Below are 23,059 nucleotides of genomic sequence, written 5' to 3'. Positions count from 1 at the left end.
CACTTCAATATCTCTTTTGCTCTTTATTGAATCCATTTCGCCTTCACTAGTCACTGAGAACTTCATTTACCGATGCATACTATTTCATTCATAGCTCTAACTCCAATGCTAACATATGGTACTACCTTTGATGTTTTTATCGTCGTTCCTGATGTTATGCTTACCACCAATTAATGTAATTCGATGGTCTGTCGGTAGATAAGGTTGCATCTTCCTTAAGTATACCTAATATAGTAGATATTATTCCTTGCACGGTGCCCGAAAAGTGACAAGAAACTTCTTGCAACGATGGTGCCTTTGGAATTCGCAATGTTGGTTCTTCATCAGCTTCAATCAACTCATTGCCTTCAGCCTGGAGCTTGACCTGCTACGCTATTCTATGTTGGCTCATACAAAAACTCTTCTATCTTTACTTATACAAAATTCTCGCAAAAATCAATCACATTTTCCTTTAAAACCATATGAAAAGCAGGGTAATTTACCCAATCTCCGTCGAGCTGTCGATTCTTCACAACTATAGAATCTGGTAACTCAATATATCTATAGTGTCAATATATTCGCCTTCCACTTATCTTAACAATATCCTATTTTACTAATCCATATCGGATCTGCTAATCTTAATTCACACTCAACTCGAACTCAAAATGAGTATACCAAGGATCTTTCTTATCTTATATGACTTCAGTCCTATTCTACTTCCACATATTCTTATTTTAGGGACCAATAACCTATGGCTCTGATAACAACTTGTAACATCCCCAAATCCGGGTCAGGATTGTGTGTCACTAAACAATTTTAAATAATATAAACCTGTATATTAAAACAAATATAAAGATAACCCCTCATTATTCCGGATCGCTTACGGGTTATGGTATAAAACAAGAATCTAACCTTCTAAAATTACTAGAACTAAATACAATTTTATTACCTCTTTCCTAACTTCCTCGTATTATTTACTCTGACACCTCCAAATTCCTTCAGCTGGGATCTCTCCACTTTCGTTGTCTATTAAGAGCTATTCACTTTTGACCTCATTTGATACTGAAAGAAATAAGAATTCACAAAGCAAGAATGAGCCAAAAATGCCCAGCAAGTATCATAATTAGTTTCCAGGTATCAGATCAAAGAAACTTCTGGAAACAAATTTTTAAATGGTTTCAAAACATCTTTATTTATTTAAAATAGTTGAGCGAATAAAACATCGGCCCTCATTGGCCTTTAAACATAAATCATATTTCTCTGTAAAAGAACAGTGAATATTTCACTGATTCATTTCTTGAATCATAACTTCGTTTATTTTTGTATCCATAACTTTCCAAGGAGAACTTCCGTTAATGGCGATCAACAATAAATTAGAATGGACACTAGAACCAACATTTGCACTATAACCTGCTGATCAGCCAGGATATAGTGCAGATCTACACCCACCTGTATAGACCCACCAAAATATTAGGTACCCAGGCACTATGGCCTAATAAATAAGGGTCCAGCCATCTTTGGCCCTTAGGGTCCAGTTTATTCCTGGCCCTCATCGTAACCATCCAGTCTGTAGAGTACTTTGATGTCAAATCACTTTGATTTCAAAATATTCCGATTCAGGGTTCGCAAATAACCCAAAATAATGGGTATTTGCTCAAGAGATCAATCGATAATCAAGGAACAAGATCAAAGAGGTACTTGCATAAATAAGAGTAATTGCAATGATGTAACACCCTCCAAATCTGGGATATAGATCTGGGGTATTACTATCACTAACTACCTTACTGAACTTGTACAATAATTATATAAACATATAATTACCCCTTCTTACTACTACTCAGGATCTTTTCAAGGTTAAGGTGTGAAAACAAGAACGACTTACCAACTTTATTACAATAACTCAAATAAACTGTCTTACAAATTTTCTTTTTTACAAACTAGTTCTCTACATAAATTTTAAACTAAGTTCATTTTTATTCAAACCATATCTATAACTTATCCTGTTACACCTGCTTTGTCATCTCAAAACTCTCTTCTGGAATTGGAATATACAGTCTTGGTACCAGAGGGTCCCGCAGCTTGACCCACTTCTTGACTGCTCGGGTTCGGATAGGTTTCATTCTCAACCTTAATTGAAAAACAAGGTGAACAACAATAATAAGGGTGAGCCAAAATTTGCTCAACAAGCCTGCAACAATATATATATAGTGTAAAGAGAGAAAGTTAAATGAACCGGTAATCTACTGGTTTGAACAACCATCAGTTTCTGTAAGGAATAATCAATGCCATTACTGGCGAGTATCAAATGAACTAGACTGGACACAAAAACCAACATATGCTCTATAACCTGCTGATCAGTCAGGATATAGCGCGGATCTATACCCAACTGCATAGACCCACCAACATATAGGGTGTTGTGAATATGTTGTGTACTTGATGATTTCATGAACAGAACATCTTGGTAGATTTTACTTAGTGAAATTATGTAGCAGTCGACAGATAAGATTTATAGTCCCGATGGATGACTCATTATAGTCCCGACGGATAATGACTTATTATCCATCGAGTGAGTAGTTTATGTAACAATAAGTCTGTAGCACATTTCTGCATACACCATTGTATAGATTCCGTAAGTAGTATTCAAGTCATGTTGACTTTAACTAGATATGCAGAATAGGTTGATTAATTGTACATAGATGATGTCTTGTAATTCTGCATAAGTGAAATGAAGTCAAGTGCCTGATTGCTACCCGACAGATAAACTACAATGAAGTCGACGGATGATCAACTAGACAACCCGACGGATGATCAATAACTCGACGGATGATCATGAACCCGACGGATAGGGAATTCAAATATCTGTTGACAGTGACAACACAGTCACATGCGTCGAGTGGATGCAAATGGAATGTGGTAGCCTATTCAACTGGGCTTTTAAGAACAAAGAAGCATTGCCATTTCCATGCTATTATGAATATATTCAAAGATGCTTGAATAGAGTAATGAAGTAGCATTGTAATAGATTGGATAGTTTTTTTTATTATCTTGTCTCATTACTTTGTAATCTTGGTGATATATATAAACCAAGAAGTAGCAACTAAGAAACTATCAATCTAAGGAGAAAAGCAGAGAAACATTTGTAAGCAGAATTCTTAGCATTTCTTTGTAGTCTTAGTAGTTCAATTGTTGTAAGCAGCTGTGAGCATTTTGTACACAGGGTTCTCTCGATATATAATATATATCTCTGGTGGAATCATTCAAATCCACCAGAAAGTTTTTAAAGACTCCTGTTTTTAATTTCTTGTGATTTGATTCATTTAAGTTTTTATTCCGCATTGTGCTAATCAATTCACTTATATATATATATTTGAGTTAGAACATTTTTATTTCAAGAAAAAGTTTCAAGAATTCCATTCAACCCCCCTTTTGTAATTCTTGTTATATTGTTAAGGGACTAACAATTGGTGTCAGAGCAAGCTCTTAACTTACAAAGAGTTTAAAGATCAAAATAATACAGCAAGATGAACAAGAAGGATGTTGGAGTCAAGATCCCTTTTCTGGATAAAGATAATTACCATCATTGGAAGGTAAAGATGCATCTTCATTTGCTTTCTCAAGATGAGGCCTATGTTGACTGCATAGAAAGAGGCCCTCATGTTCCAATGAGAGCTGCAACATGAAACGAGCCATCAGTTCCCAAGCCAAGGCATAAATGGTCTGATCCTGACACTGAACACGTCAGGAAGGATAAAAAGGCCATGAACATCCTGTTTAATGGAGTTGATGGAGATATGTTTGACAACATTATCAACTGCAAAACTGCCAAGGATGTTTGGGATACAATACAGATCATCTGTGATGGCACTGAACAAGTCATAGAAAACAAGATGCAGCTCTTGATTCAGCAATATGAGCATTTTCATAATAAAGAAAGTGAGTCTATCACTGACATTTTTAGTAGGTTTCAAAAACTACTAAATGCTCTAAAGTTGCATGGAAGGGTCTATCAGACAAAAGACTCCAATCTGAAATTCTTTAGATCTCTTCCAAAGGAATGAAAACCAATGACAGTCACATTAAGAAACTCACAAGATTATAAGGAGTTTACTTTGGAGAGACTGTATAGCATCCTGAAAGCTTATGAGCTTGAAATAGAGCAAGATGAGAGATGGAGAGAGGAAAGAAGAAAGGAGGATCCATTGCAGTAGTTGTTGAGTTGGAGAAAGAGAAGGAGATGAAGATGGAAGCTGTTGAATCAACTTCAAGGGTCTGTGAGAACAAGGGCAAGGGGCTTGCAGTAGAAAGTGAAGATTCTTTGAGCCAAGATGACATGGAGGACATTGATGAACACCTAGCATTTCTTTCCAGGAGATTTGCCAAGCTCAAGTTCAAGAAGAACTTTGGAGCAGCCAAGCCAAATAGAGACATGGTGGATAAATCAAAATTCAAATGTTTCAAATATGGCTTGGCAGGGCATTTTGCAAGTGAATGTAGGAAGTCAGATTCCAGTAAGAAAAAGTTTGAGCCTTTGGATTATAAGCAAAAATACTTTGAACTGCTCAAACAAAAGGAAAGGGCTTTCATAACACAAGAAAATGACCGGGCAGCAGATGGTCTGGATGAAGATGAAGATGTCAGCTATGTCAATCTAGCCCTAATGGCCAAGTCTGATGAAATAGAAACTAGTTCTTCAAGTAATCAGGTAATTACTACAAACCTTGCACATTTATCTAAAGCTGAGTGTAATGATGCCATAAATGACATGTCTACAGAGTTATATCATTTGCATGTTAAACTTAAGTCTCTTACTAAAGAAGATGCTAAAATCAAAGAAAACAATTTGTTTTTGAGTGAGAGAAATAATGTGCTTGAGTCTCAGTTCATTGATTTTGAAAAGTTAAGAATTGAGTGTAAGATTGCCAAGGAGGATTTAACTGAGTCCTTGAAGAAAGAAGAAATTTTGAAAAAGTAGCTCGAGCCTGAACAAGAGGTGATTAAGGCATGGAAAACATCCAGGAATGTCCATGCTCAAATCACCAAAGTTCAAGGAATTGAGTCTTTCTATGATGCAGCCAGGAAAAAGAACAAAGAGAAACTATAACCAAATTTGGTAGATGGAGTGCTGACAGATGTAGACTCGACGGATGATGAGGATCATCTGTCGGATAACAAAAAGGGTTATCTGTCGAATGATGAAAATCCTCATCCGTCGGTTGTGAGCAAGCCTATCAGTAAAGCCAAACTAGTTAAGCTAAATGAGAAGTATGGGTTTGTTTCCAAGAACTTTGTTTCAGGAGAATCGAGTCAAGTTAAGAAAGGGAAAAAGGCTAATGTTGGTCACATGACTGTCAAACAGTTAAGTCACAGAATTGAAAAGATTGAGGTAAAAACAGAGTCTAAAAAGAAAAACAATAGGAATGGTAAAGTAGGGATTAACAAACACAGTAACTACACACCTAATAAATATGCTCCTAGAAAAATCTGTGTCAAGTGTGGTAGTGTAAATCATCTGTCTGTTAATTGCAAATCTGCCATGCCTACTTCCATGTCTGTGCCACCTCAATTTCCTAACATGAATGCCATGCCTCTCATGCCTATGAATGTTATGTCTACACAGAATATGAATGCACAGTTTTCTAACATGCTATTTGCACATAATCCTTATTATGCTGCATTTAGTATGCAACAAATGCCATTTAGCATGCCATACTAGAATAACATGTTTACTAATAGCATGACATTCCCTGTTAATAATAACATACATGATAATTCTGTTGCAATGAATGGTTTCAAAGGCCAAACTCAAATGACCAAGGATGAATCTGATATCCCTAAGTCAAATGGGATAAAGCCTAAGAAACAAAGAAAGAAAGCTAACAAGGCAGGACCCAAGGAAACTTGGGTACCAAAATCAACTTGATTTTATTTTGATGTGTGCAGGGAAACAGAAAGAATCTTTGGTACTTGGATAGTGGTTGTTCAAGACACATGAATGGTGATTCTACCCTGCTCACAAAGTTCAAGAAGAGAGCTGGCCCAAGTATTACTTTTGGAGATGACAGCAAGGGGTATACTGTGGGATATAGCTTGATTTCAAAGGAAAATGTCATCATTGAGGAGGTTACCTTAGTGGATGGTCTGAACACAATTTGTTGAGTATCAGCCAGCTTTGTGATAAAGGCAACTCAGAAACCTTCAACTCAGAAGCCTGTGTTGTGACTAACAAAAGAAGCAACAAAGTGGTTCTAACTGGTGTGAGAAAAGGAAATATGTACCTAGCTGATTTCAACTCATCTAATGCAGAATCTGTTACTTGTCTTCTAAGTAAAGCAAGTCAGAATGAAAGTTGGCTATGGCACAAGAAGCTATCCCATTTAAACTTCAAGACCATGAATGAGCTAGTAAAGAAAGAACTGGTTAGAGGCATTCCTCTAGTGGAGTTTTCTAAGGATGGACTGTGTGATGCCTGCCAAAAAGGGAAGCAGATTAAAGCATCATTCAGGAATAAACTTGATTCAACAATTGAAGAGCCTTTGCAACTACTTCACATGGATTTGTTTGGACCAGTCAATGTGTTGTCCATCTCAAGGAAAAGATTTTTCCTAGTAATTGTAGATGATTTCTCAAAGTTCTCTTGGACATATTTCCTAAAGTCTAAAGATGAGGCTAGTGAAATCATCATCAATCACATAAGGCAAGTCAATAATCATCCAGATTTCAAGGTTAGAAGAATCAAGAGTGACAATGGAACTGAGTTTAAGAATTCTGTCATGGGAGCATTTTGTGAGGAAAATGGGATTCTGCATGAATTTTCAGCAGCAAGAACTCCACAATAGAATGGAGTAGTGGAAAGGAAGAACAGATCACTTATTAAAGCTACAAGGACAATGCTTGAAGAATCTAAACTGCCAACCGATTTCTGGGTTGAAGCTGTAAATATTGCATGCTACACTCAAAATATTTCTCTGGTTAATCAAGCTAGATGCATGACTCCCTATCAATTGTTCAAGACCAAGAAGCCAACTCTAAATTTTCTTCATGTCTTTGGCTGCAAGTGCTATCTTCTGAGAAATTAAACTGATCAAAATGGAAAGTTTGATTCTAAAGCAGATGAAGGAATTTTTGTTGGATATGCTGTTGGTAAAGCATATAGAGTCTACAATCTAAGAACCAACATTGTTGTGGAATCAATAAATGTTGTGTTTGATGATAAAAAGATTGAAGGACTGAAAGATGGAGATTACCATGAGAGCCTCAAATTCGACAATGTGGAGATGGTTAGTGATGACAGTGATGATGAAAGTGATCAAGAAACAGTATCTAAGGATAATGCAGATAAATCTACTAACAATGAAGCAAAAAACTCAGCATCTGTCGAGTTGTATAATGCTTCATCTGTCGGGAGGCAATCTGTGTTATCCGTCGAGAGACAACCAGCTTCATCCATCGGCACTCAAAATTCACCATCCGTCGGGTTATCAAAAGGAGCAGGAAGTCAAGATAGATCACCTATAGAAAGTTCCCCTTTCTCAAATTAAAAATCCACAAACTCAGGGGGAGTTTCTAACAATCAAAACTTAATCACACATCAAGAAAACAATGAGGTTTCTTCATCTAGAGCTAATCTATCTCAACAAAGAAAATGGACAAAAGATCACCCCTTTGAGCTTATTATTGGTGATGTTTCTTCTAGAGTTCAAACAAGGAGAGCAACTCAAGAAGAATGTCTATGCAGTAGCTTTATTTCCAAGGAAGAGCCAAAGAAGGTAGAAGAAGCTTTGTTGGATCCTGATTGGATTTTAGTTATGCAGGAGGAGCTAAACCAATTTGAAAGGAATAATGTATGGAAGTTGGTGCCCAAGCCTAAAGGAAAGAATCCAATAGACACCAAATGGGTATTCAGAAACAAGATGGATAAAAATGGCATAGTAGTCAAGAACAAAGCTAGATTGGTTGTTAAGGGCTATTGTCAACAAGAAGAAATAGATTTTGATGAAACATTTGCTCCTGTTGCAAGACTTGAAGCCATCAGAATCTTTTTAGCCTATGCAGCCCATGCCAATTTCAAGGTCTATCAAATGGATGTCAAAAGTACCTTTATGAATGGAGATTTGGAGGAAGAAGTCTATGTCAGTCAACCTCCTGGTTTTGAAGATCCAAATTTTCCAGAACATGTCTATTATCTTTTGAAAGCACTTTATGGACTGAAGCAAGCACCTAGAGCCTAGTATGACACTTTATCAAAGTTTCTTTTGGAAAATCACTTCACAAGAGGTACTGTAGATAAAACTTTATTTTTCAGAACTGTTAATGGCTCTAGTATACTTGTTCAAATTTATGTAGATGATATTATTTTTGGCTCTACAGATGAGAAACTTTGCAAAAAGTTTGCCAAACTGATGCAAAGTAAGTATGAAATGAGTATGATGGGAGAACTGACATACTTTCTTGGTTTACAAGTTAAGCAAGTTAGTGATGGAATATTCATTAGTCAAACTAAATACATTTTTGATCTTTTAAAGAAGTTTGATCTAGTGGATTGCACATCTGCAAAAACTCCCATGGCCACTGCAACTAAGCTTGAATTAAACACTACTGATAAGTCTATGGATATTTCAAGTTATAGAGGCATGGTTGGCTCAATTTTGTACTTAACAGCTAGTAGGCCAGATATAATATTTGCTACATGTTTATGTGCTAGATTTCAGGCTGATCCTAGAGAATCTCACTTAATAGCTATTAAGAGAATTTTCAGATATCTCAAGGGAACACCAAAACTTGGCATTTGGTACCCTAGAGATTTTGGTTTTCATCTAACTGGTTATTCAGATGCAGATTATGCGGGTTGTAGAATTGATAGAAAAAGTACAACATGAACCTTTCAATTTCTAGGAAACAAGCTTGTGTCCTGGTTCAGTAAAAAGCAAAATTTAGTTTCTACTTCTACACCTGAAGCTGAATATATTGCTGCTGGTAGTTGTTGTGCATAGATATTATGGATGAAAAATCAATTGCTAGACTATGGTTTGCAAGTTGAGAGGATTCCTATTTTTTGTGATAACACAAGTGCAATTGCCATCACTGAAAATCCAGTACAACATTCAAGGACAAAGCACATAGATATCAAGTACCACTTCATAAGGGAACATGTAATGAATTGTACTGTAGAATTACATTTTGTTCCAAGTGAGAAGCAGCTTGCAGATATCTTTACCAAGCCACTGGATGAATCCACCTTTTCAAGGTTGGTAAGTGAGTTAGGTATGCTTAATTACTCTTAAATCTATATGAGTTAATTTGCAAGTTGAAATGCAGCCAGAAATTTAATTGATTTTTCAGTTATAGATAAAATTTTGACTAAGTCAAAATTTACATCTCGACGGATGATCTTTATCCATCGAGTTTGATCATCCGTCGGTATATTATTTGCTAATAAAAATCAATTATTTTTCTGGAATATTTTATGTCTCGACGGATAACAGTTTATCCTCATCCGTCGAATTGTCTTAATCTCAGCCGTTAATTCCCTGTACATTATCTATCGAGTATAACTACAGTTTGTAAGCATAACACGACGGATAATGGGTGGAATTTTTACAGTTTATTTTTAAACGGCTATTTTAGGCAATTTCTATTGGTTACTTTATTTTACTTTATTATTTTTATCAGTTATTTTTGAGATAGTATAAAAGCTTATTTCATTTCAATCACTTTTCTTTTATCATTCTCAATTCAACTGCTCTAACTTCATTCTCTCTCGAAGCACTTACTCTCTTTCTCTTCAAGCTCTTATTTTCTAACAATGGCACTTGTTGTAAAGATTATGTCTCAAACTGGGCTCATTTGTGAGAAGAACAATTTCACTGCACTAGTGAACAAGGGTATTCAGCATTCTGGTGATTATCAAAAGATGATGGACTTTATGAAGAATTGCAAGCTCAATTACGCCATGCTGGAATCACCCACAATCTTCTGTGAAGTTGTTGAAGAGATGTGGACCACTGCTACCTACAACTCTACAGATAAGACCATCACACTCACCATTAAAGGTAATGAATTCTGTATCAATAGTGATGTGATATGTTAGATATATTTGATAATGTCATGGCTAATATAATTTATGTTTAGATTTCAGATCTTACTTAATAGGACAAATCAGTACTTAACTGTTGATCAGTACTTATACTGGAAGTCAGGACTTAAGGATATCAGTACTTATATTATCAGGAGATAATCATCAGAAGTTAGATATCAGAACTTAAGTGCTGAAGGATGATCAGAGTAGGACAGTAGCTGATTAAAGGAAAGAAGATCGAGATAAACATAAGAAGAGATATGCATGAAGAAGGAATTCCGTGAAGAATGGAATACTTGGAAGAAAAGATATCTGATTGATATATTTTAGGAAGCAGAATTATATTCCATATCAATTAGCGATTATCTTGTAACTGTGTAGTATATAAACACAGACATAGGGTTTACACTCTAAGTGTTATCATTATTCGAGAAGATTATTCATTGTAACCCTAACAGCTCTCGTGATATTTGTTCATCACTGAGAGGTAACAGTTTCATACTGTAACAGAGTTTATTGTTTCAATAAAGTTTGTTTTCTGTTACTTAATATATTAAAGTTCGATTTGATTGTATTATACACTGTATTCACCCCCTCTACAGTGTGTGTGTGACCTAACAAGTGGTATGAGAGCCTATCTGTTAACACACATACAGTTAAAGATCCAAACACAATCATGTCGGACACAGAAACTCCAACTAAGCCTACCAAAACTGAGGAACCACCAAAGACACAAATTCAGAGTCGGTATGAGACCATCAGAGTTCCCATACTGAGACCATCTGAATATCCCATATGGAAGGTAAGGATGACCATATTCCTGGAAGCAATAGATCCAGAATACCTTGATAGAATCAAGGAAGGCCCTCATAAACCAACCAAGCTCGCTGTTGCAGTTGCAGGTGAAGCAGCAAAGACCGTACCAAAGGAGAAGAGTGATTATACTGCTGAAGATATAGCATCAATTGCTAAGGATGCCAAGGTACGACACTTACTGCATAGTGCCATTGATAATGTAATGTCAAACAGGGTAATCAACTGCAAGACTGCTAAGGAGATATGGGATGCTCTGGAAACAAGGTGTCAGGGAATGGAGAGAATTAAGAAGAATAGGAAGACAATACTCACTCAAGAGTATGAACACTTTGACTCAAAGACTAATGAGTCATTGAATGATTTATATGATAGATTTGTCAAACTTTTGAATGATTTGTCATTGATTAATAAAGAGTATGATCTTGAAGATTCAAACCTTAAGTTCCTGTTAGCTCTTCCTGAATGCTGGGATTTGAAAGCAACGACAATAAGAGACAACTATAATCTTGATGAAACAACTCTTGATGAAATCTATGGTATGCTCAAGACTCATGAGCTTGAGATGGAACAAAGAAGCAAGAGGAAAGGAGGAAAGTCAAGGACAGTTGCTCTTAAGGCTAAAGAAGAATCCCCCAAAGCAGCTTCCTTAAAGAAAGACAAGGGTAAAGCTCTTTTCATAAAGTTTGATACTGAGTCATCAAGTTCTGAGAGTGATGATGACTCAGATTCTGAAAGCTTGCCTGAGACTGATGCTGATGAGGAGATGATGAAGCTGTGTGCTCTTATGGTTAAAGGAATCACAAAGATTGCATAGAGGAAGTTCAGGAAGGGAAAGAAGTTTTCCAGGAAAGGAATAAGTTCTGATAAGAAGAATTTCAGAAGATCTGAAGGCAGAGGAGGAAAGTCTGACAGAGGAGATTACACCAATGTTAAATGCTATAACTGTGGTGAGAAAGGCCACATATCTCCTGATTGCAAGAAGGTAAAGGGTGACAAAGGCAAGGCTCTTGTCACAAAGCAGAAAAGCTGGACAGACACCTCAGACTCTAAAAGTGAGGAAAACTATGCATTGATGGCAAATGCTGATAAAGAAAGTGCTGAGAGCAGTTCTGAAGCTGCTAAAACAAAGGTACCTCAGACTACTTATGCTTTTCATGCTGATGATATTAATGAGTTGAGAAGATATCTTAAAACCATGTTTGTTAGTTATAGAGATCAAACTTTAACATGTGAGAGATTAACTTCTGAAAATCTTGCATTTAAGAAAAGAAATGATTTCTTAGAAAAAGAGTTAGTCATGTTCCATCAAACTCAGAAGGATAGAGATGATGCTTTTTATGTTAGGGATGAAGTGCTAAAAATGAATGAATCTCTAAAAACTGAGTTAGAAAAGGAAAGAGAGATTATCAGGACTTGGACTAACTCTGGCAAAACAACTCAAAATTTGCTAAGTAGTGGAAATTGGAAAGAGGGCTTAGGTTATGGAGAAGATAAGAATGATAAAGGAACTGAAGAAATTAAGCCTGTTGATAAGCAAAAGCCAAAGTTAAAACCTGTTAAGTTTGTAACTGTAAAGTCTGAAAATGAGAAATCAGAAGTTACAAAGGAATTAACTTCTGACAAACTAAAACAGGAAAAGACAGCTGAAGTGAACATAGGCTTAATGACAAAGAAGCAACTTAAGCATAAGCTGAAAGATGTTAAGAATGCAAACAAGGTAAAATCACCTAGGAAAAATAGGAATGGAAAGGAAGGTGTGAATAAAAGCAATAATTATAAACCTGTTCCTGATGCTTCTAGGAAAACATGTCATAACTGTGGAAGTTCTAACCATCTGGCTTCTTTTTGCAGGAAGAATAAGAATATTAACTCCTTACCTTCAAAATCAGGAGTTAAGAGTCAGTCTGTTAGATACAAACCACAAAATCCTTGTTTTCATTGTGGTAGTTTATGGCATTCCATTTATACTTGTAAGGAATATCATAGTCTGTACTATGATTATTATCAAATAAAACCTTCTTTGAAGAAAGTTTCCATTGTTCCTTCTAGTGTAAATTCTGATTCAAAGTCTGATAGTGTAAGTTCTGATAAGAAAATTGTTAACATAAACTCTGATGCTAAATCCGCTGCAAATGTTAACAAACTTAATAAGGCCAAAGGATCCAAGCAAGTCTGGGTCCTTAAAACTAATAATTAGTGGTCTTTGTGATTGCAGGGCAACAGGAAAAATATTCTAGTTCTGGACAGTGGATGTTTAAGACATATGACTGGAAATAAGGCCCTGCTATCAGACTTTGTGGAGAAAGCTGGCCTAAGTGTTTCTTATGGAGATGGCAACATTGGAAAAATATTGGGATATGGCAATATCAATCTTGGAAATGTCATAATTAAAGAAGTAGCTCTGGTCTCAGGACTTAAACACAACCTACTGAGTATAAGTCAAATCTGTGACAGAGGTTATCATGTTGATTTCTTTGAAGAACACTGTAAAATTGTGAGTAAATCTAAAGGCAAAGTTGTTCTGAAAGGATACAGGCGTGGTAACATTTATGAAGCTAAGCTTTTAACAAGTACTGATGGTTCTGCAATATGTCTGATGAGTAGAGCATCAATTGAAGAAAGCTGGAATTGGCATAAGAAACTCTCTCATTTAAATTTCAACAATATAAATGAGCTGGTCAAGAAAAATCTTGTGAGAGGACTGCCAAAGTCAGTATTTGCTCCTGATGGTCTTTGTGATTCCTGTCAGAAAGCCAAACAAAGAAAATCTTCATTCAAGAGCAAGACTGAATCATCAATTTTTGAGCCTTATCATCTACTACATGTTGATCTATTTGGTCCAGTAAATGTCATGTCTATTGCAAAGAAGAAGTATGCATTGGTCATAGTGGATGAGTTCACCAAATACACATGGGTGTATTTCTTGCACACAAAAAGTGAAACTGCATCTATCTTGATTGATCATGTCAAACATCTGGATAAAATGGTCAAAGATTCTGTGAAAGTTTTAAGGAGTGATAATGGCACTGAGTTCAAGAATTTGATAATGGAAGAGTTCTGCAAAAACCATGGAATAAAGCAGAAATTTTCTGCTCCTGGAACTCCACAGCAAAATGGAGTTGTTGAAAGGAAGAATAGAACTCTCATTGAAGCTGCACGTACAATGCTTGAAGAAACGAAGCTTCCAACCTATTTCTGGGCTGAAGCTGTGCAGACTGCTTGTTTTACTCAAAATGCAACACTCATTAACAAGCATGGAAAAAACCATATGAGATGGTGAAGAAAAAGAAGCTAAATCTGAAATACTTTCATGTATTTGGATGCAAGTGTTTTGTTCTCAAGACTCATCCTGAACAGCTATCAAAGTTTGATCTAAAAGCTGATGAAGGAATCTTTGTTGGATATCCACTTTCCACAAAAGCCTTCAGAGTCTATAATTTGAGAACAAAAGTGGTCATGGAATCTATCAATGTCTCTTTTGATGACAAGAAGATCACTGGTCTTAAAGATTTCGTTGATCATGATCAGCTGAGATTTGAAAATGAAGACTCATATTCTGATACTGAAAAACCTGACAGTCTAAGTCCTGATACTACAAACTCTGACGGATTAAACTCTGATGTTATTGAAACTGTGGTGACTACGTTAAAGGAAGAGGCACCTATGCAGGGGGAGCATACTCAAGATTCTACCACATCTCAAGAAACATCAGAACATGCATCTGGCTCTTCAAGTTCTGATTCGTCAAGTTCTGATAAGCCAAGTTCTGATAGTGCTGAAAATCTAAATACTGAAGAATCCAACACAGAGAGCATAGTTTCAGGGGGAGCATCAGAAAATGAAAATGAAGATAGCATGGATCATGGGGGAGCATCCAGTTCTAGAGAAAACTTTCCATCTGCAAGGAAGTGGACAAAATCACATACACCTGATTTGATAATTGGAAATCCTGATGCAGGTGTCAGAACTAGAACAGGTACTTCAAATGAGTGTCTATACAATTCTTTTCTCTCTCAGACTGAGCCAAAGAAAGTAGAAGAAGCTCTTCAAGATGCTGATTGGGTGCAAGCAATGCAGGAAGAGTTGAATGAATTTGAAAGAAACAAAGTCTAAAAGCTGATGAAGGAATCTTTGTTGGATATCCACTTTCCACAAAAGCCTTCAGAGTCTATAATTTGAGAACAAAAGTGGTCATGGAATCTATCAATGTCTCTTTTGATGACAAGAAGATTACTAGTCTTGAAGATTTCATTGACCATGATCAACTGAGATTTGAAAATGAAGACTCAAATTCTGATACTGAAACTCCTGACAGTCTAAGTCCTGATACTGTAAACTCTGATGGAATAAACTCTGATGTTATTGAAACTGTGGTGGCTACGCCAAGGGAAGATGCACCTATACAGGGGGAGCATACTCAAGATCCTACCACAGCTCAAGAAACATCAGAATATACATCCGGCTCTTCAAGTTCTGATTCGTCAAGTTCTGATAAGCCAAGTTCTGATAGTGCTAAAAATCTAAATACTGAAGAATCCAACTCAGAGAGCACAGTTTCAGGGGGAGCATCAGAAAATGAAGATAGCATGGATCATGGGGGAGCATCCAGTTCTAGAGAAAACCTTCCATCTGCAAGGAAGTGGACAAAATCACATACACCTGATTTGATAATTGGAAATCCTGATGCAGGTGTCAGAACTAGAACATGTACTTCAAATGAATGTCTCTACAATTCTTTTCTCTCTCAGACTGAGCCAAAGAAAGTTGAAGAAGCTCTTCAAGATGCTGATTGGGTGCAAGCAATGCAGGAAGAGTTAAATGAATTTGAAAGAAACAAAGTCTGGACCCTAGTTCCAAGACCAAAGAATAGATCTGTTGTTGGTACAAAATGGGTATCAGAAACAAAACTGACAGTGATGGCATAATTACAAGGAATAAGGCAAGACTGGTTGCAAAAGGATATTCTCAACAGGAAGGAATTGATTATGATGAAACATTTGCACCAGTTGCTAGGTTAGAAGCCATAAGGATATTTTTGGCTTATGCTGCTCACAAAAAGTTTACTGTCTTTCAAATGAATGTGAAAAGTGCTTTTCTCAATGGAGAATTGGAGGAGGAGGTATATGTTGAACAACCTCCAGGCTTTGTAGATACCAAACATCCAGATTATGTCTACAGGCTTGATAAAGCACTTTATGGACTTAAGCAAGCTCCTAGAGCATGGTATGAGACTTTAGCTCAGTTTTTTCTGGAAAGTGGATTCAACAGAGGAATAATAGACAAAACACTATTCTACCTCAACCATGGAAAGGACTTACTTCTGGTTCAGATTTATGTTGATGATATCATTTTTGGATCTACAAATGACAAACTTTGCAAGAAGTTTGCCAAACTAATGCAGTCAAGATATCAGATGAGTATGATGGGGGAACTTAGCTATTTTCTGGGCCTTCAAGTCAAGCAGAATGAAGAAGGCACTTTTATTTGTCAAACCAAGTACACCAGAAACTTGCTGAAGAAATTTGGAATGCAAGATTGTTCAAGTGCATCCACTCCAATGGCCACTGCAACAAAACTGGATAAGGATACCGGTAAATCAGTAGATATTACTGACTACAGAGGTATGATTGGCTCTCTACTTTATCTAACTGCTAGTAGACCTGATATCATGTATGCTACCTGTCTTTGTGCAAGATTTCAAGCAGATCCAAGAGAACCTCACTTAACAGCTGTGAAAAGAATCTTTAAGTATCTTAAAGGAACAGCTGCTCTGGGATTATGGTATCCTAGAGAATCAGATTTTAATTTAATAGGTTACTCAGATGCAGATTTTGCAGGTTGCAAAATTGACAGGAAAAGCACAAGTGGAAGCTGCCAATTTCTTGGAGGCAGATTCGTTTCTTGGTACAGCAAGAAACAAAAGTCAATTTCCACATCAACTGCAGAAGCAGAGTACATTGCTGCAGGAAGCTGTTGTGCACAGATTCTTTGGATGAAGAATCAGTTACTGGATTATGGGTTAACATATTTCAAAATCCCTATTTACTGTGATAATCAAAGTGCTATTGCTATGACAGATAATCCAGTTCAACACTCCATGACAAAGCACATCAGCATCAGGTACCACTTCATAAGGGAACATGTGGATGAAGGTACAGTGGAATTGCACTTTGTTCCAACAGATCAACAACTAGCAGATATCTTCACAAAACCACTATGTGAAACCACTTTTACAAGATTGGTAAATGAACTTGGAATGGTCTCAGGTTCTTTTTCTAAATCTGTCTAGTTTTGTTCTGATGTATCAGACTTTATGATCAGTATTTACAGAATGTAATCTCTTTGTTTATTCTGTGCTTAATTGAAATACACGTTTAAGTACTGATTGTTGTCTGATATATGTTTCTAAACTCTGATAAGTGATATGTCTGTTCAAGTAACTATTCAATCTTATGAGGATAACTGTGCTAGATACTGACCTAGTAGTCTTCAATAAACAAATGATTCCATGTAAGAAGTAATTATTTCAGTGGAAATCTTATGACACTAGCAAATTCTGATAATTGAGCTTAGTTAAGTTTACTTTGTATATCTTATTACTAAGTCACAAATTAGAATAATGCTACTCATCTGTTAAGTTCTGATACTAGTAAAACTGCTGAATGTACTAAGTGCTGATAAACCTCACTTATCAAAAGAAAAAGCAAAAAGATCAAAGAATAAAATCAGGTACTCCTTTGAGATCTAGAGTAAAAATGTGGAAGGGACGACCCAAGTGCATTGCTAGTATTAAGTAAATATGATAAGCAGTCGTGAAATACTCCAATAATAGCATAAATTCTGATAAGCAGTCGTGACTCACTTACACTGAGAAGCCACTGTAAAATAGAATTTCAAAAGATGCATAAAATTAGCATAAAACAGTTGAGGTGGACTCAAGCATGAACTCATTCATCAGTAGGTTTCAGGACAATGACAGCTCTTTAGAAAATTTTTAGTTATGCCTTATTTCTAAGATGTACTGAATTGAATCAGACTTTACTCTTTGTCTGTTATTTAGCTTAATGCACACACTAATCACTCCATCTGAATGATGAAAATTACTGTGGAGGTCTCTGTTATTCTAGATAAACAGTCATTGTGTAACTTTGCATAAATTCTGAGGACAAGCTCTGGTTTCATATTCTGATGATTAAGTTCTGAAGAGTATAACTCAAAACTTGTATGAGGACTTACTAAGATGGGCATTCCTTCTTCGAGTTAAGAAATTATGTTCTGATGACTGTTAAGTTCTGGTATAGGTCTAAGTTCTGATTTCTCAGTCTAATCCCTTACTTGGCTTATCTGTAAATAAAATTTGGTAACAGTCTCAGTTCGAACTAGAATATGTTGAAGTGGAAGATTAATAGTCACTATGATTAGGATTAATGGTATTCGTACTTGAACAGCCCACTGTTACTTGTTTCCTGTGCGTTTTAAACCATGTTTCCTCTTTCCAATGAATGTTATTCTTTTTCAAAGTCTAGGGAGACGAGGTAGAATTAATTCTACCTGTCAGCATTCAATTTCTTTGTGTCTTCTGACATTCTCTTGCCTATATAAGCAACCACTTCACATCAACCTACCCTCAGGACATATCTCAAATCCTATCTCTCTACTTCACAGACTGTTCAACCCTCATCCTCCAAGCCAAAGAGAACAAAAACTATTCCTCAAACACCTCAAAAGAGGAGGAGGACTGTACTGAGAGATGAATCTGATACTGAGGAACAGGTTCCTTCTTCAGAACCTGTTGTAGGTGAAGCTGAGAAAGTAACTTCTCAGAAAGATTCTGGAATTGGGGGATCTAGGCTTCTCAAATGGCTTAGAAGAATGACAGTTCCTGAAATTTCTAAGGAATCCAAATCAACAACAAGATACAAGAAACAGAGGGCAAAAAGGCCAGTTTCAGATGATGAAGAGGAAGCAGCTAGTCACAGGACAAGTTCTGATACTGGGAAAAGAATAAGTTCTGCTGCTGGTAAAAAGTTAAGTTCTGATGAACTTTTAGATCTTGATGAGGAAATGTCAAGACGGTTATTTCTTTAAGAAAATCCAGGAATGGACTTGGAAAGTTTAAAGGAAGAAGAAGCCAGGCTTAAATCAGAGAAAGTAATATCTAAATCTGAAGCTTCTGGTAAAAAGCCACTTCCAAAACTCAAAGGTATTGTGATCAAAGAAAGGACACATACTGAAGAAACATTGGCTAGATCACAACCACAGATAGATCCAAGATCCAAGGGTAAAGAAAAGGTTGGTGAACCTATCAAGGTTTATGTACCTCCCGAGGAAGAAGAAATTACTGATGAAAAGGATGATCTTGCTCTGACTTCAAGAAAAGTTCTTAAAACAACCTCTGACATGGCTCAAGTTGTTCAGAGTCAATAAATTGCAAGTTCTGATATTCAGAAGAAGCAAGTAACCTCTGACATAGCTCAAGTTAACTTGATATCAGAAGATAGACCAAAGATACTCCTACCAGGATTCACTAAAGCAAAACAGACTCAATCTTTGAAGACTACTGCAAGTGGTTTTGAAGCAAGAGTAGTTACTGGAAAGGAAGCAAGAGATAAAACTGGATTGGGAAGTGCTAATGAAAGAAGAGTACACAACACTACCAATGATCCAACTTTCTTGAGTGAACCAGGTATTGGAGCAACTCCTGAGAGATTGAATCAACTGGAATCTGTACAAATGGTTTATCATACCGACTTGAAAGAATACATCATGTTGTATTTCATGACAGATGGTAGGGTTTATCATATAAGACAAAATGCCATTCCATTGAAGTATTTTGAAGAATTGGAGCATGTACTTTTATTACTTCAAGTGGATGACAGAATAACAGGGACTGCTGCAAACTACTTAAAAGAACAGATTCAGAGACAGAAAAGGCTTTATTCTGTTAAGTCTGACAGCACATATGTTCCAAAGTACAGAGATCACAATGGTGATATTGTTGATATGAAGCATAATACTGCACAGATCAGAACATATCTTGGTATTAAGGGACTTGAATTCAATCTGGAGTCTGACAAAACTTATCATAAGACTAGATCAGGAGTTGAGAAAAGCAAAGATCAATGATCTCAGAGCTGCAATCTTTCAAACTGGTGAAGATACTGCAGAGCTTAAAGATGTCAAAAGGAGAATGATTGATGAACTCAGATATGCTGAGAAATATTTATTGAAGAACTATCTCAGAACAACTCCTGACATCAGGGAGATCAGATGATGAAGCCAAGTCGAAGATCTACAACTGCTTAAATTCTGATATTTGTACAGACTGAAGTTGTTATCAGAAGTTGAATATTGGTAAAGCTTTAAGGACTGTAAGTTGTAGTTATCTAGTCTAATTCTCATGCATTTGTACTTAATGTTTTTGACATCATCAAATATCTGTTAAACTTGTATATTATGCTAATTTACAAGTTGGGGGAGATTGTTAGATATATTTGATAATGTCATGGATAATATAATTTATATTTAGATTTCAGATCATACTTAACAGGACAAATCAGTACTTAACTGTTGATCAGTACTTATACTGGAAGTCAGGACTTAAGGATATCAGTACTTATATTATCAGGAGATAATCATCAGAAGTTAGATATCAGAACTTAAGTGCTGAAGGATGATCATAGTAGGACAGTAGCTGATTAAAGGAAAGAAGATCAAGATAAACATAAGAAGAGATATGCATGAAGAAGGAATTCCGTGAAGAATGGAATACTTGGAAGAAAAGATATCTGATTGATATATTTTAGGAAGCAGAATTATATTCCATATCAATTAGTGATTATCTTGTAACTGTGTAGTATATAAACACAAACATAGGGTTTACACTATAAGTGTTATCATTATTCGAGAAGATTATTCATTGTAACCCTAGCAGCTCTCGTGATATTTGTTCATCACTGAGAGGTAACAGTTTCATACTGTAACAGAGTTTATTGTTTCAATAAAGTTTGTTTTCTGTTACTTAATATATTAAAGTTCGATTTGATTGTATTATACACTGTATTCACCCCCTCTATAGTGTGTGTGTGACCTAACATGATAAAAGCATGTTTCAAAATTCCTGATGATAATGTGACCTCACCACACACTGAGACTAATATAATCAATATGCTTAATTCCATGAACTATTCACTTCCTACTTCTAAACTGAGTGACATTAGGTGAATGAGTCTTAGGAAAGAATAGAGTTTCATGTGTGATGTAGTTACAAAGGTTTTCTCAGGAAAGATCAGTAATTTTGATTCAGTGAATATTTCCATGCTTAACATGCTCTTCATGCTAGTTACAGATAAGTATTTTAATTTCAGTGACCTTGTCTTGTTTTAGTTAGGTTTTAAATTAGGAGAGTTAAATAAAAGAGGTAAGAATGTGTATTATGCTAGATTTCTTATGATGTTAGCTAACCACCTTTGTGAAGAGATTGTGCTTGAGAACCCTAACAACAAATTAGATTATTGGGTTCAAGAGAGAAGGCTCATTGCAGATTTGAACAGGGCCAATCATCATAAGGATGTGCCAATGTTCTAATTTCCTGTAATGCACACACCTCAGGTAAGTGAGGTAAGTTCACCTATCCCTACAACTATTCCAACCTCAACAATTTCTTTGAGTTCAGGTGTGGCTGTGGCAACTGTGTCAATGACCAAACAGTTGCCTACCCAAGCTACCAAACCTACAATTATTTCAAAATCCAAATCAAATAAAGCCCCCTCTGGTATCTCCCAAAAGATGCCAGTTGAAAAATCCACTAAAGCCAAAGAAGGGAGTGTGAAGGAGGGTAAGTTAGGTGAGGGAATGGGTGAACATAAAAGAAATCCCAAGAATAAGGTTGGAGAGTTGAGTGAATCCCAGCCTAGCCACACTGCAGTTTACCAACAAACCGCAGTGCTTAAAAACGATAAAAGCTCATTTCTAGCTACATCCTCCCAAAAGGATGTAGCTATTGAACAAAGCTCTCAACCAAGAGCACATGCCAAGAGGGTTAGGGACACAAGCTCACCCCAAACTTATGCCAGAAAGAAGAAATCAAAAACCATTGGGAATGCATAGGGTACACACACTGTGCAAACTGGTGCTAAAGACACAGTCACTGCACCTTCACAAATTCAGTTTGATGTGGCTCCAATAAATGTGGAGTCACAGCCAAAATCTCTAGTTATAGAAGCACCTCAAACACCAAACTCACCAACAAATTCTCTGGATGTGGATATGATAAACACATCAATTCGTGATTCCCCTTCTTTGACTCTGTTGGGGAAACCAAAATCTAATGCAAGTGAGCATCATCTTTTAGATGATTTGTTGGATCACTTGCCAATTCTTTCAGGAACCGTTGTATCATCTGTGCCCAAAATATCTTCAATCAGCACAGAGTCAACAATAGTTTCTATTCCCAACTCATTCATTTTTACTCTCTCGACGGATATTGCTTATCCGTCGAGTAGTGATTGTATACCGACGGATAAGCTTGACAGAATTTATCCGTCGGATAGCAAAACCACTCACTCGATGGATATCACTCATCCGTTGAGTATCTCTGCACAGCTTCAAACTTTATTTATTTCAAGTGCAGAAGATTTAGTGGTTGTACAGTCACTCTTAGGATTGAGAGAGAAGAGTGTTCTGAGTGAGAGTCTGGGTTGCTCCCAGGAAAAAGGAGAGGAAATGAGTGAAACTCTGCAATCCATTTCTTCAGGATTGGTAAAAGAGAGTGAGAGGAGTCCCACCTTAGTAGGTGAAGGTGAGGGTGTGAGGGTGGGGAGCCAGGGTGAGACCCTGATGCAACAAAAGAGAGAAAACGAGAGAAATGCAGGAACTGGAGCAATAAGGATGGATGTCATTGCTAGTGAGTCAATGAATGTCCAGGATGCAGACAGGGAAGGACTATCTCAGCATCCTAAAGCTGTTATAGATTCCACTTCCCTTGATGCTGAGGCATTTACTTACCCTGTTCCAGATTATCAACTTCTAGCTAAACAGGGCAATGACAATGCATAAAGGATGCTGAATTTGGTGCATACCACACAGTCTATGATGAGAGCTAAGGATGTCATCACAGCTTTGCCTTCCACAGCTGGTGATGTGGACTATGAGACTGGTGGTTCAGCTGATTTCTTTGGAGATGGGAGT

Source organism: Apium graveolens, chromosome 10 (assembly GCF_009905375.1).
Source record: "Apium graveolens cultivar Ventura chromosome 10, ASM990537v1, whole genome shotgun sequence".
Taxonomy (NCBI): domain Eukaryota; kingdom Viridiplantae; phylum Streptophyta; class Magnoliopsida; order Apiales; family Apiaceae; genus Apium; species Apium graveolens.
This window is presented reverse-complemented; position numbering follows the sequence as displayed.